This window comes from Pinus tabuliformis, chromosome 8, assembly GCF_031772625.1.
Source record: "Pinus tabuliformis cultivar Carrire ecotype Pingquan chromosome 8, CPIR1, whole genome shotgun sequence".
Taxonomy (NCBI): domain Eukaryota; kingdom Viridiplantae; phylum Streptophyta; class Pinopsida; order Pinales; family Pinaceae; genus Pinus; species Pinus tabuliformis.
Window position 1 is genome coordinate 844,159,165 of NC_142294.1, and position 12,851 is coordinate 844,172,015.

The following is a 12,851-nucleotide window of genomic DNA, read 5'->3' on the forward strand; positions in this document are numbered from 1 at the left end:
TAGCCTTTAAAGAATATCAGTCCTCTTGTCTACTCTTGTTTTGGGTGCCCTACACATCTTCAAAGAGTATCAGATGCCAGATGATTATCCAATCCTTCCATTCCTTTTCCCCAAGTGAAGACAAGAATGTTGTGTCTATCTTGTGTCCACATTTCCATTCATGGCCTTCATCTAGACTTACGATTGTTAGTCCTGCTCTAGTGCATGACCCATGAAATGGAAAAACACAATTGCCACTCCTTCGTAATCAGGGGTGATCCAAAACTCCCGCTTGATTAGGGACTTGTCAGAGCTCCCTCTTAACTTGGGACTCTTTCATTCGTTACCAACTTTTTCTTCGTGGGTCCTTCCGCTGCTTGATCTCCTTCCTTTCTTTGATGTCATGAACTCTTTGTTTGAAATTCTTCTAGGTAGGGCACCATCCATCGATCACTTTCCTCCTTGGTTTGTCATGTCAATGCTTCCTTTGTGGAAAGTGGCTTTCTTGCCATACATCAGGGTTTTTAGACATCTGGCTACTCCTTTGTCATTTGCCTATGCTTAAGAATACTCTCATGGATGCTTCGTTGTACTTGCTTGTTTACATGCTTCGACCTAGTAGACCATCATGACTTCATCTTGATATTGCTTCAACATTAAATGGTGCTTTTGCTAGATGGCTTCTTCATCATGACATCTTCGTAGAGTAGAATCAATTATCTTTTTTTGCATCTTTTTCATATCTCAAGGCCTTCATAGGTGTTAAGGGTCCTCCTTTCCTTTGTTAGCATTGTCCTGCGTTCTTTTGGGAGATATCTTTAATGGTTCTTTGTCAGATAGTGATTCTTTGTGATCATGGTGTTCTTCACATGTTTGATCTCTTTCTTTATTTGCTTATTCTTAGATAGATTGGTCAACCACCTTATGCTCCTTGTGAGAGCACTTCTTCATTGCTTGCTTTTTGGACTAGTCAGCGTTTCTTCTTGCTTCTTAGTCAACAATTTTATCCTCCTTATGTGAGTATATCCTTTTGTTGACCTTCATTGGAATGTAGTACATGCCTTCGAGCATGTCCTTGGTGAAATAGATTCTTTCATATTTGATCATATTCTAGAACTACTCCCATGACTCAATAATATACACATGATAACATGACTAAATTTTGATGCATAAATATGTCATCTTGATTTTCTTTTGATCATCTTAGCTTCATTAGGTTGTCTTGTGGCCCTTGCTTCATCTTAGCTTGCTTGCATATCATCCTTTTCTTGAACCCCATGAATGGGATTCCCAATGAGACATCTGCTTTGGTTCATGAACCTTCTTTTGAAGATTCAATCATAGGATCTTAAAGACCCTTTTTTTTGCAAATGTGTCTTCTCCTTTGATGATGGAGATCTTCTAAGATTTTTAATCATGATCAATTTCTTTTCATTGTGGATGAGGTCCTATACTACGTATGCTCCTTTTGCATGCATATCTTGAGCTATATCTACCATGCTCCTATATTCTAGAAGATGTTTCTAACCATGCATTTTGTTCTCATTATAAATGCTACTTCTTCATGAGTATCTAGAACTTTATGTACTTCATGCTTCTATTTTCTAGAAGATGTTTTTAGCCATGCAATTTTTATTTTATTCCTACATGCTCCTATCCTACTCAACCTTAAAAGAAGACTTGAAGTAAAGAGTTTGACTTAGTCATAGTAGAGATCCAGAGGATCTTCCTTCTTTTGCTTCTTCTTTCACCTCTTGAGTCATGTGAGCTTCTTCCCTCTTTCTTTTGTTATTGTTGTCCTTCTTAAGCTTAGAACGACTCCTTTTGTAGTGTCCATATTCTGGGCATCCATAGCATTGGATTTTGGACATGTCTTTGTTGTTTGTTTTTTGTGGACCAAATTTGCCAAATTTTCCATTTCTCTTGGCCATGGTAGCAAATGCTTGCTCCTTTGATCCCACATCTTCATTTGCTCCAAGTTTGGTTTCCTCTATCTTGCATAGAGACCACATTTCACTGAGCGTGGTTGCTTCCTTCTTGGCATATATGCTTGATGTGAAGTTGCCCCAATCCTCAGTTAGAACATTGAGTACTACATTTGTCATTTCTTTGTCAAACATGACTTTCCCAAGCTCTTGAAGTTGATCCCTCATCTCAGAGATCTTCATGAAGTAGGGAAATATTCCGTCCTTTGATATCTTCATCTTGTACAATTCATTTCTTAGAGATATCACTTCTTCGACTATGGATACCGAGAATAGCGCTACTAGCTTATTAGAAATTTCTTTTGATGTTTCAAATTTGGAGACATAAGGAATGAGAGAGTCTTTGATTGATTCTATTAGAATCCTTTGAGCTCTTGTCTCATCTTTGTTATACTTGGCTAAGGCTTGAGTTTGTTCCTTAGCAAGGATAGTGATATTCCCTATGAAATGTTATAGGAGTTCATTTTCCTTGAGAAGTAAATCAATCCTCTTCTTCCATGTAAGAAAGTTATTGGTACCTACCAATTTGTTGTTTTCTTTGCAAAAAGACATTGATGTATATTCAGAAGGGGACATATACTTGATAGATTTTTAGATGTAGTGGATTTGCTTTCTCCTTAAAGACTTGATGGCTTGCCTTCCTACGATCTTGATGTTCTTCAAGTTGCCTTTTCCAAGTGGACTTGTTTGATGATGAGATTTGTTTGGTAACTTGTAGATGATGTAGGTCTCTCTTTGATATGCTCTTCTTTGTAGGTGCCTTTATGTAAGGCTCTTCTTCTTGTTATGTAGTCTTCCTTGATGAATGATAGATGGTAGGCCTTCTTGTCCTTGAAGTGATTGAGACTTCTTGGCTTGATGCTTAAACTTTGTAGACGCCTTTCCTTGATGAGCGTTCTTGAGTTGCCCTTTCCTTGATGTGTCACCTTAGTTTTGATACCATGTTGAAGAATTTAGGCAATTAGGTGTAGTTTGATTCTTCGTTGCTTGATAGAAATTTGTGGAGTCTTTTTACTTGTTAGCTTAATTTTCCTCTTCTTATTATTAATGCATGTGTGTGTACTTCATCAAAATGCTGCCAAAAACATAAGAACAAGAACACAAGATGTTGGCTCTCTGCCAGGGCTAAAACCTCTCTTCTCTTGAGAGGAAAACCCTTTATTAAGTTTCTCTCATTGATCAATGCCAAACCCTAGACCTATGACTAGAATATCCTCCAAGCACAAGTCAAGTCCTTCCTCTTTTTGGCACTTCGTTCCCCAACAATTCGTCCCCCTACTTTCAACAATTAGTGATATACCTTGCTTATCTGAGCTTCTAGATAAGATGTTCCCTTAACTCTTGGTGATGTCCTTTGCTTATGGAGATACCCTTTTCTTGCTCTAATGAAACACTTCTTGAGATATATATGCAAACTGATATCACTGTACATCGGCCCTAAATTCTTGCACGTGTGATAGGTTAGTTTGTAGTTTAGGCTCCTTTTATCTTCGCTCGAGGGAGGGACTCCTTCGCTTGAGTGAGAGGCCTTGTAGGCCTAAGATATGGGACTGATATGCTGCTATTGATATGACCGCAGAGAGGCCTCCTTTTTCTCGCACGTGTCACTGTGTTTGACCTTTAGAACAACCCCAAAACTTCAGTCTTCTTCCTCCTTTCTTCGCTTATCTTGGAGACCCTTAGATTTACCTTTTTCCTTCACTTTCTCAACTTCTACCTTCGCTGATTTCAGAGCTTGATTGATTCACATTGAGAGGGAGTGGACAAACTCTATATATAGAGGACTGTCCCTCATTTAGGCCAACTTGACATATATAGCTCAGATTGTTGCTTTGGAGGAGGCTCTTTGATGGTGCCTTTGCTTTGGAGGAGACTTGACTTTGCTTGGAGGAGCATCTTTTGACTTCTATACAAACATATACATGGTGCAACATGCCCTTAAGGTCTTCAACGTTTTCTTTTGACTATTTGACTTACCTATAGCACTTTAACTTGTGCTAGACCTATTTCAATGAGAAAGAAACTCCATGAAATATATTATAAAAATAATATTTCTTTTCTTGAATAAATACAAATATCAAAATTACATTTATGAAGACCGAACCTAGTTACATTTCCTTCAACACAACGCTCAACTTGGGAGGAACCATTTTAGTCTCATAGTTTTGTTTTAGAAATAGTGTCAGGAGTTTTTCTAAAACCAATAAAACAATAGAAGAGATTCAACATTCCTTTGCAATTATCCTAAGAGTAACAAGATGGCCCATAATTGAAGGATATTTTCTAAATTGAGTTTGGCTTTAGCTCTTTTACCATGGATTTCAAACCATAGACTAATCTTCTTTTCCACAATAACATTGTACAACTTGGTTAAAATTTGGCTAATCTTAATGGTCATGTAATTGGAGGGAATGCTTTTATCATTGCTCTTAAAGATAGGTACAACAAGGTTCCGTGTCTAAGGCTTAGGGAACCCTTGCTTCACTAACAAATTAAATATTTTGTGTATGTGCATGATGACAAGAAGTTTTCCCATTTTAAAAATTTCAGCTTGGTAGCCTTCAATGCCCTTAGCTTTCCATTAGGGCGTTGCTTAACTCTAAATTCAATGTCTTTCAAAGAAATAATATCATCCTCTATAGACATCCAGAATGGTGTCCATGGTGTTAGGGGTTTTATAGAGGTTTTAAGGTAAATATTATAGTTTTGCAAAGGAATAAAAGATCTAATGTATTTCATTAACCTTATGAAGCAAAATTTTCCTCTAGAACTTTCTAGGGTTAGACTTAGAGAAGTGCAATAACTATTCTTGCTTTCTACTTGCATAATACATTTTCCTTCTTACAATATGAGCTTTGTACATATGTATCTTATTAAGTTTTAAAGTTTTGCTAGGAGTATCCCCAAACACGTTTCTAGCAATTTTATAATCACTATCATATTAAGGGTTGGTAGTTCTATTTTTTTTATGACACCTTCGTAGGGAACTTGCTAATGGTAAAGGAGAGGGTTGTAAAATCATGATAGATGTTTTCAATGTTATCTTTATAAGTTAAAGGTGTAAATCCTTATTTAAATCCTTTAAGAATAGACTCATTTGCTCTTTTCAAAAAGTAGGTGTCTTTGACTTAGAAAAAATAAATAATTTATATAAAACAATACCTTTTAAAATTAAAAAAAATTATATTAAATTTGGATGTATTAAGGGGGATCAATTTTTTTAATATATTGCATGGAATTAAATGATAAAAATGTAGACACAATTGCATTATTATTAAAGAGTGCAACTAGGGCCAATTTTACCTCTTGGAAGCCCCTCCTTTGATGACTTATTGCACGTTCGAATCACCCTTGATAGTGTCTCCCTTCTCCAAAATCAGAAATTTTGCACACTTGCAAATGTCCTTTCTTGAAGTCAATCTCATCTACAAGTCGACTCCATTGGTGAAAAGACACGACTGTTGACCCCACATTAACCACTATAAATATAACATATGGTCACCTCATTTTGGCACATTCATCACATTACCTTCTCTCACATCATCTGATTGGTTCGTACACATGAGGTAGCGTTCTTCTATCCACATGTGCCAGGTTTTTTTGGGCATCTTTATCTTTTGCGTTGACTCTAGTTTAGCTACCTTTGACTAGTGTTGACCAAGGACTTTTAGGGACAATTTGGTTGTGTTTTGACTTAGATTCTATTTGCGTAGGCTGCATCTATTGGCACACAAATCGAGGATTTTTGGGCAGGTTTACCAACATTGACTATAGGATGAATCACAGACTGACTGTAGAATGTTGACTGAGTTTGACTAGTTTTTCTTCATTTTTTGGGTTGACTTTTACTTGTTCTAGAGGCCGAGTTCCTTGTTGCCTTGAACAAGAGTTTTGGACGCTATTTGACTGGTATTTGACCATTGTTGACTTGACTGGTTAGGGCACATCGACTGTTAACAATTTCAGAATTGCAGACTGTGATAGATTGGTGGGCTTCTCGTTTTGGAATTGGATACTGGCTGGTCATCTTTCTTTGATAGTCAGTCTTGACTTTGAATTTATCATGATTGTACTAAATTGGATCTCTCTCTGCTGAACATTTGACATTAATCAATAAGAAGGATTGGTTGAGTTTTCCCCCTCGTGGGGTTTTGCCCTGGTATTAGCCTAAATCTTTGTGTTTATTGTCTTAGTTTGTCTTCTTGTGCATATAGTTGATGATCTTTCTGTGATTATTATCAATGATAATCTAAAGTAAATGCTAAGTGATTGCCGAAGTTTATTGTGACTGCTATTGGAATCTAGAAGTGAAATTCTTATTGGGCTAATCAAACATTGAAGTAATTGTTTCAAGCATAGAACATACCATAAAAATTAACATGGTATTAGAGCTAAGGTGAAGAAAAACCCAAGGAAGAAGTAAGAAACAACTGTTGGAATACTTGCTATTGTTGAACAATGATCGCTAGACAAGTCTCCATGGCTACTACCTCTTATTTCAAGATCGAGAATAAGCTCAAGGACAATTCAAATTATCATGCTTGGAAAATGACTCTTGATTTGACTATGTAAGAACATGAAGTGTTTGATTATGTGCAAGGGAAAGTGGTGGAGCCTCTTTTAAATGCACCTGCTGCTGCTAGAATGAAGTATAGAAAAGGTGAGGTCAAAGCTAAGAAAATCTTAGTTGACTCCATTAAAAAAAAATTAATCTCTTATATTTCCGATTTGTGAACTTCCAAGGAAATGTATGATAATTTGATTGGAATGTTCAAAGTCAACAATGCAAATCAAATCCTTTTTCTCAAGAACAAGTTAAAGGATATTAAAATGGACAAAGGGGAGTTTATACAAGCTTATTTCATGAGAATAGCTCAAGTAAAAAATGATCTAATTTCTATTAGAGAAGGAACTGCTGACAGGGAACTCACCCTTATTGCACTTGGAGGACTTTCAAGGCTGTGGGAAACATTTGTCATTGACACTCTCAACAATGACAAGATACCTGGTTTTGACGAGTTATTAGCTAGATGCACTCAAGAGGAAATAAGGATGATGGAGAGAAATAAGTCAACCAATGGAAGTGAACCTACTGCTTTCTAGCCACATGCTAGAAGGAGGAATGATGCTGGCCCATCTAATTCAAGAAGGCAATATCAAGGATTTAAGAAGGGATTCAAAAGAAAAGACAAAGGAAGATGCTTCAATTGCGACAAGTTTGGCCACTATGCTAGAGAATGTCCTAACAAGAAGAATCCTCCAAGAAACAACAATAATAATCAAATGAACAATAGGTCTAACAACAAATGAAAAAGGAATGCTCCTGTTACTTGAGAAGGAAATAATCAACCTCCCAAGAGGACAAGAAATGCTAAGTATGATGAAAATAATGTTGTTTAAAAACAAGATGAATATTATCTCATTTCTGCTTTGTCTACAACCTCCCCTTCGGACTCTTTAGATCATTGGTTAATTGATAGTGGAGCCTCAAGGCATTTCACTGGATATAAGGTGATGCCATTCTAAACTGCATATACCATAATGATGTAGCCTACGCCGCATATACCCACAGTTTGCAAATTAAATTGCATGTCACACTATGTGTCTCAAGAATTCTCAAATTCCATGCTTAGGGAAAATTCTCTTTTATTAAGGTTCAAGGTTTCTTAAATAAACTCTATGCGGAAACGTTAGACTTAACTATCCAAAGTCTAAACCTTTAATAAACCTTTAAGTAGAACCTTACACAACCCTTCATAAACTTTGGTTAATTCTTAACTTTAACCTGAAATACACTAATCTCGCTTATTTCTATTATAATTCCTGTATAATAGAAATATCTCATAAGCACACTTAAACCTTACCTTTCCGCCATTCCACAAACCTTTGCACGCATATCGATGCTCCCTTTATCACGTTCAATCCTCACCATTGATCTGTCTCCTCGATCTGATGGTTATCGCGTCGTCCGCTCACTTCTTCAGACTGACTCCTTAGTGCATTAAATCTCCATCGTTTATTCCTTCTACCTCAATCCAACGGTGATCGCGTAATCTCACGCAGATTACATGCACGATCGATATTAGATCGAGAGCACGCGAGAAAAGTGGTTTTCTCTTTCCTCCGTGTGCTACGTGTCACCTGCTAAAGGTAATAACGTGAATTTTATAAATACCGCTTACCGCTTTGAGACTGTGCGAGATACCACTTACTGTTTCCGTAGACGCTCCACTATTCTGCACGTGGTTTTAATCTCCGCCATCCATCTTCTTAACTTTATTCTACGTGACTTAATCCTGGCCGTTTATCCCCATCCCTCTCGTTCATTGATCTGATTGATCCAACGACTGTGCTTCGCTACTACATTCTTTTGTTTCTTACTGTGTAATAGTCCATTTGTTTGGGTTTTTGCCTATGTATTTGTTCTCGCCTTCTGGTCTTCAATTGTTCTGATTCCGATCTTTAGCTTTGTTCTTCATTCCTTCACACCTTTACGCTTCCGCTGCCTAACTCCTTAGGTTTTAAGAACCCTTACAGTATACCTTCATTGTGACATTAAGGTTTCTCCAATATTGTCTGTTATAAACTCGTAACACACTTCTCTGCACTTCGTCTCTGGTTCCGCACACCTGCAAACCTAAGTTATGCAAAATTACTTCTAATTCACACACAATTCATTCAGTTACTCCATTCACACCACACAAACTCATAAATCGAGTTATCTGTATTAATAAACAAATAATTACAAAATGATTCTTTTCTAGCCCGATCTTCACTATCAGTGGCATTTTCCTTTCCTGCATGTAGGCTTACAATCAACCCTATCTAACTAACTCACTCTCTAACTCCTAGCTAGCTAACCCACTTCTATGCCTTTTAGGCTTACATTTATACAAAAGGATTCTATAACCAATTCTTTGTTTAGATCCATAACCTTCTCAACAAAATCCTAAAATTTCTTCTTTATCTCTAAGGATCCTCTCTAATCCACAAAATCATTAACTAATTCCTAATCTAAGTTTTTACAATTAATTTCCAGACCTATCAATCCTTATGAACTCTCAAATGTTCTAATTCTCTCATGTTCCCTAACATTCGAGAACATTTACAAATATGCCTCACAATACTTAATTAAATCCTATTCTTAATATCTCTCATTAAAATTACTCAAAACCTTAATAATTACATTAATTTAATATTCAGGAAACCAACTTCCTTGAAAACACAAGACCCCCTAAGTTAACTAGAATACAATGAAATTGTTGAGCTGGATGATCATGCATCAGACTCACAAGGTTAAAATAATCATGATCTCCTAATCATGTGCTTCCGATCTTTGTCCTCCTGGATCCCATACTTTGTTCTGTAGTCTGTCTTTGGTTGTTGCTGTTCTCCAGGTCTCCACAATTTATGCTGCATTGCCCCACTAGTTATGTTCTCACAGTGTGCTGCTATTTTTTTTCTTGTTGCTGCTTTGCTTTCTTGTTGTTGTCTTCTCCCTTTGAGACACTTTTCTCATCAATTCAATCATCAATTCAATTTCTATGCCCAACTCATTTATTTGCTGGACTTTTTTCTCTTCCTCTCTTACATATCCTTTGCAACCTTCATTAGGTTCTTTCTTCCCTACTGGTGCTTTCAACCATTTCTCCAATAGCTCCAATTCTTTCTCCCATTCATTGATCCTTTGATGAGAGTTTAGTCCTTCTTCTTTATTGACTGCCTCAACAACTTCCCCGGTTATCTCCACTGTGCCTATCATCATGATGGAATGATGATCCTTTACTATGTTTTCAGCGAACATAGTCTCTTCTTCAAGTTTGCCTTTAATCTTCTGCTGGTTACCTTCACTTTGGAGTTGCTGGATCCTTGCTACCACCCTTACATCCTTACTCTCTTGTTGCTTCTGAACTTCCATCTTATCTCCAAATAACCTCCGTTCAATTTCTTCGATCACAACATCACACTCATTCATTCTATTCACTGTTCCTGCAAACAAACTGTTGGTTTGTAAATTAAAACGCTCTTCTGTCTCCATGTCTTTTAGAGACTCTGCTAATGTCAAGTACTATTGTAACCATTTCTTTTCTATTGCCATTTCCTCCTAGCGACTTCTCTGGCAATTCAATTTCCTCTTTACATTTAGCAAGTGTTTTATCACAATGCTTTTCATTTCCAGCGTCATCCTTTATATGGTCACTATTTCTCAATGATTCAATCGGATTGTCTTCCATAGAAAATTCTGTCTCATTCATCTTCACAGAAATAAGTTCCTGTACTCTCCTTATGAAAAATCAATACTTCATTAACTCCACGTTGTGTAACAGTATTTAAGAATTGTCCTCTTTCAACACTTATAATCCTTGTATTCATACAAAAATTGTCAGTTTGAAAAATGTAAGGCTCAACAGCCTCAACTAATATTTCACATATCAGCACTTCAGGCTGAACTTCATCTCCTTCTTCCATAAGTCATTGTCATTGTTTTGTAACAGCTCCAAATATCAATTCATCAATAAATTTTTTCTGCTGCAACAATTCAGTATTTTCCTCATTCAAGAGGCATTCTCCATCATGCTCTACTCTAGAATACTTATCTTATGAAAAGTACTCTTCATCATCTATCAACGCATCAGTATGTTGATCCGAGCTCTCCTCTGAACTCTGGTGACTTTTATCAATTTTTATGACAACGTCATAAGACTGCCAATCCTCTGCAGAACTTGCAAACACACCAAAACTAAAACCTTAAAAAATACAAGGTTTTATAGCCTCTTTTGCTACCTTTGTCCACATTTCTTCATGCTGCCTTGAACTATCACAATAGTTTATGAGATCTTCCACAGATCTCCATTTTTCATCTTCACCCAGAACTCCACCCTGTTTTGCTTCACAAATAGAAACTTCCATTTCCAACTCAGCTTCTCTGAGTTTTTCCACCAGCCACTTCACTTGCCTCTGCTGTAGCCTTCTCTATAATTTATGTCACTTCACCGCCTTTTTCCTCAAGACCCAACCTTGTCTTTGGTTTTCCTCTAGTATCATCCTTAATACATTGAGTTGTTCTTTAACTATGCAATCTCCTTGTCAAGCTCCTCTTGACTCATCATTTTGCCATTTGCCTTGGCATCCTCCTTCTTCACTTTTTTCTGCTGTGGTCTTCCTCAGAACCTCTGTTACATCTGTTATGACTATTAATAGTCATCTCCTTGTCTATCTTCATGAGTTCCTCACTCACTTACTATGAGTTGTACTAAAGCCTCTGCAATAGCAAGTCCTCCCTCCTGCCACTTACCTCACCAAGCTCTCCTTTATACATGGTCTTTTGGAAAGTACTTGGTTCTCGATTCTCTCAAACCTCTTTGAGAACTTCTCTCTGCTCCTTCTAGGCTTCAACTCATCTGCACCTTTTAAGAACACAACTATCCTCTTGTATTTCAATCACAATGAAATACTAGGTTATGCCACCTCTTCTTTCACTCAGAAATTCTTACCAGCTTTCTTCATCCCTTAGCAATTCTACCCACATCCTTTGTGGAATTGCCTTTATGATATTGCTGTGAACTGCAACAATATCTCTGCAGTAACAAGTCTCCTTCTTGCTACACAATACCTCACTAAGCTTCTCTCCTCTGAGCTCAGTCTTTTGGCATTTCTCTGGTTCTTTCCTCTGGAACAAATTGAGCACTCCTTGCTCTAGGTTGCTGCAATCTTCTCACCTTCTTATGCTGCTACCTCCAAGACCTCTACATGATCTTGTTCTACCATTCACCTGCACTTTGAATGGATTGTTCTCTGTTTCATTACATTTGCAAATTCTGCTACACTTTATCTTTGTGTGTCTATTGTTTGTCAGATTTAAAATCTGATCTCCTTTAACCTGTATACACACCTTCAAAACAAAACTCTGTTCTAAGTTTTCTCAAAGAACTCTTACACGGAGAATTTCCTTGTTTTGCTCTGATACCAATTGATACCAGCCTAAACTGCATATACCATAATGATGCAGCCTAAGCCACATATACCCACAATATGCAAATTAAATTGCATGTCACACTATGTGTGTCTCAGGAATTCTCAAAATTCCATGCTTAGGGAAAATTCTCTTTAATTAAGGTTCAAGGCTTCTTAAATAAACTCTATGCGGAAACGTTAGACTTAACTATCCAAAGTCTAAACCTTTGATAAACCTTTACGCAGAACCTTACACAACCCTTCATAAACTTTGGTTAATGCTTAACTCGAATTACACTAATCCCGCTTATTTCTATTATAATTCCCATATTAGAAATATATCATAAGCACATTTAAACCTTACCTTTCTTCCATTCCACAAAACTTTGCATGTATATCGATGCTCCCTTTATCGCGTCAATCCGCACCATTGCTCTGTCTCCTTGATCCGACGGTTATCGCGTCATCTGCGGACTTCTTCAAACTGACTCCTTAGCGCATTAAATCTCCACTGTTTATTCCTTCTATCTCAATCCAACTGTGATTATGTAATCTCGCGTAGATTACATGCACGATCGATATTAGATCGAGAGCACGTGAGAAAAGTGGTTTTCTCTTTCCTCCATGTGCTACGTGTCACCTGCTAAAGGTAATCACGTGAATTTTATAAATACCGCTTACCACTTTGAGACCGCGTGAGATACTTCTTACTGTTTCCGTAGACGCTCCACTATTCTGCACGTGGTTTTAATCTCTGCCATCCATCTTATTAATTTTATTCTACGTGACTTAATCCTGGCCGTTTATCCCCATCACTCTCGTTTGTTGATCTGATTGATCCAACGACTGTGCTTCGCTACTACATTCTTTTGTTTCTTACTATGTAATAGTCCATTTGTTTGGGTTTCTGCCTATGTATTTGTTCTCGCCTTC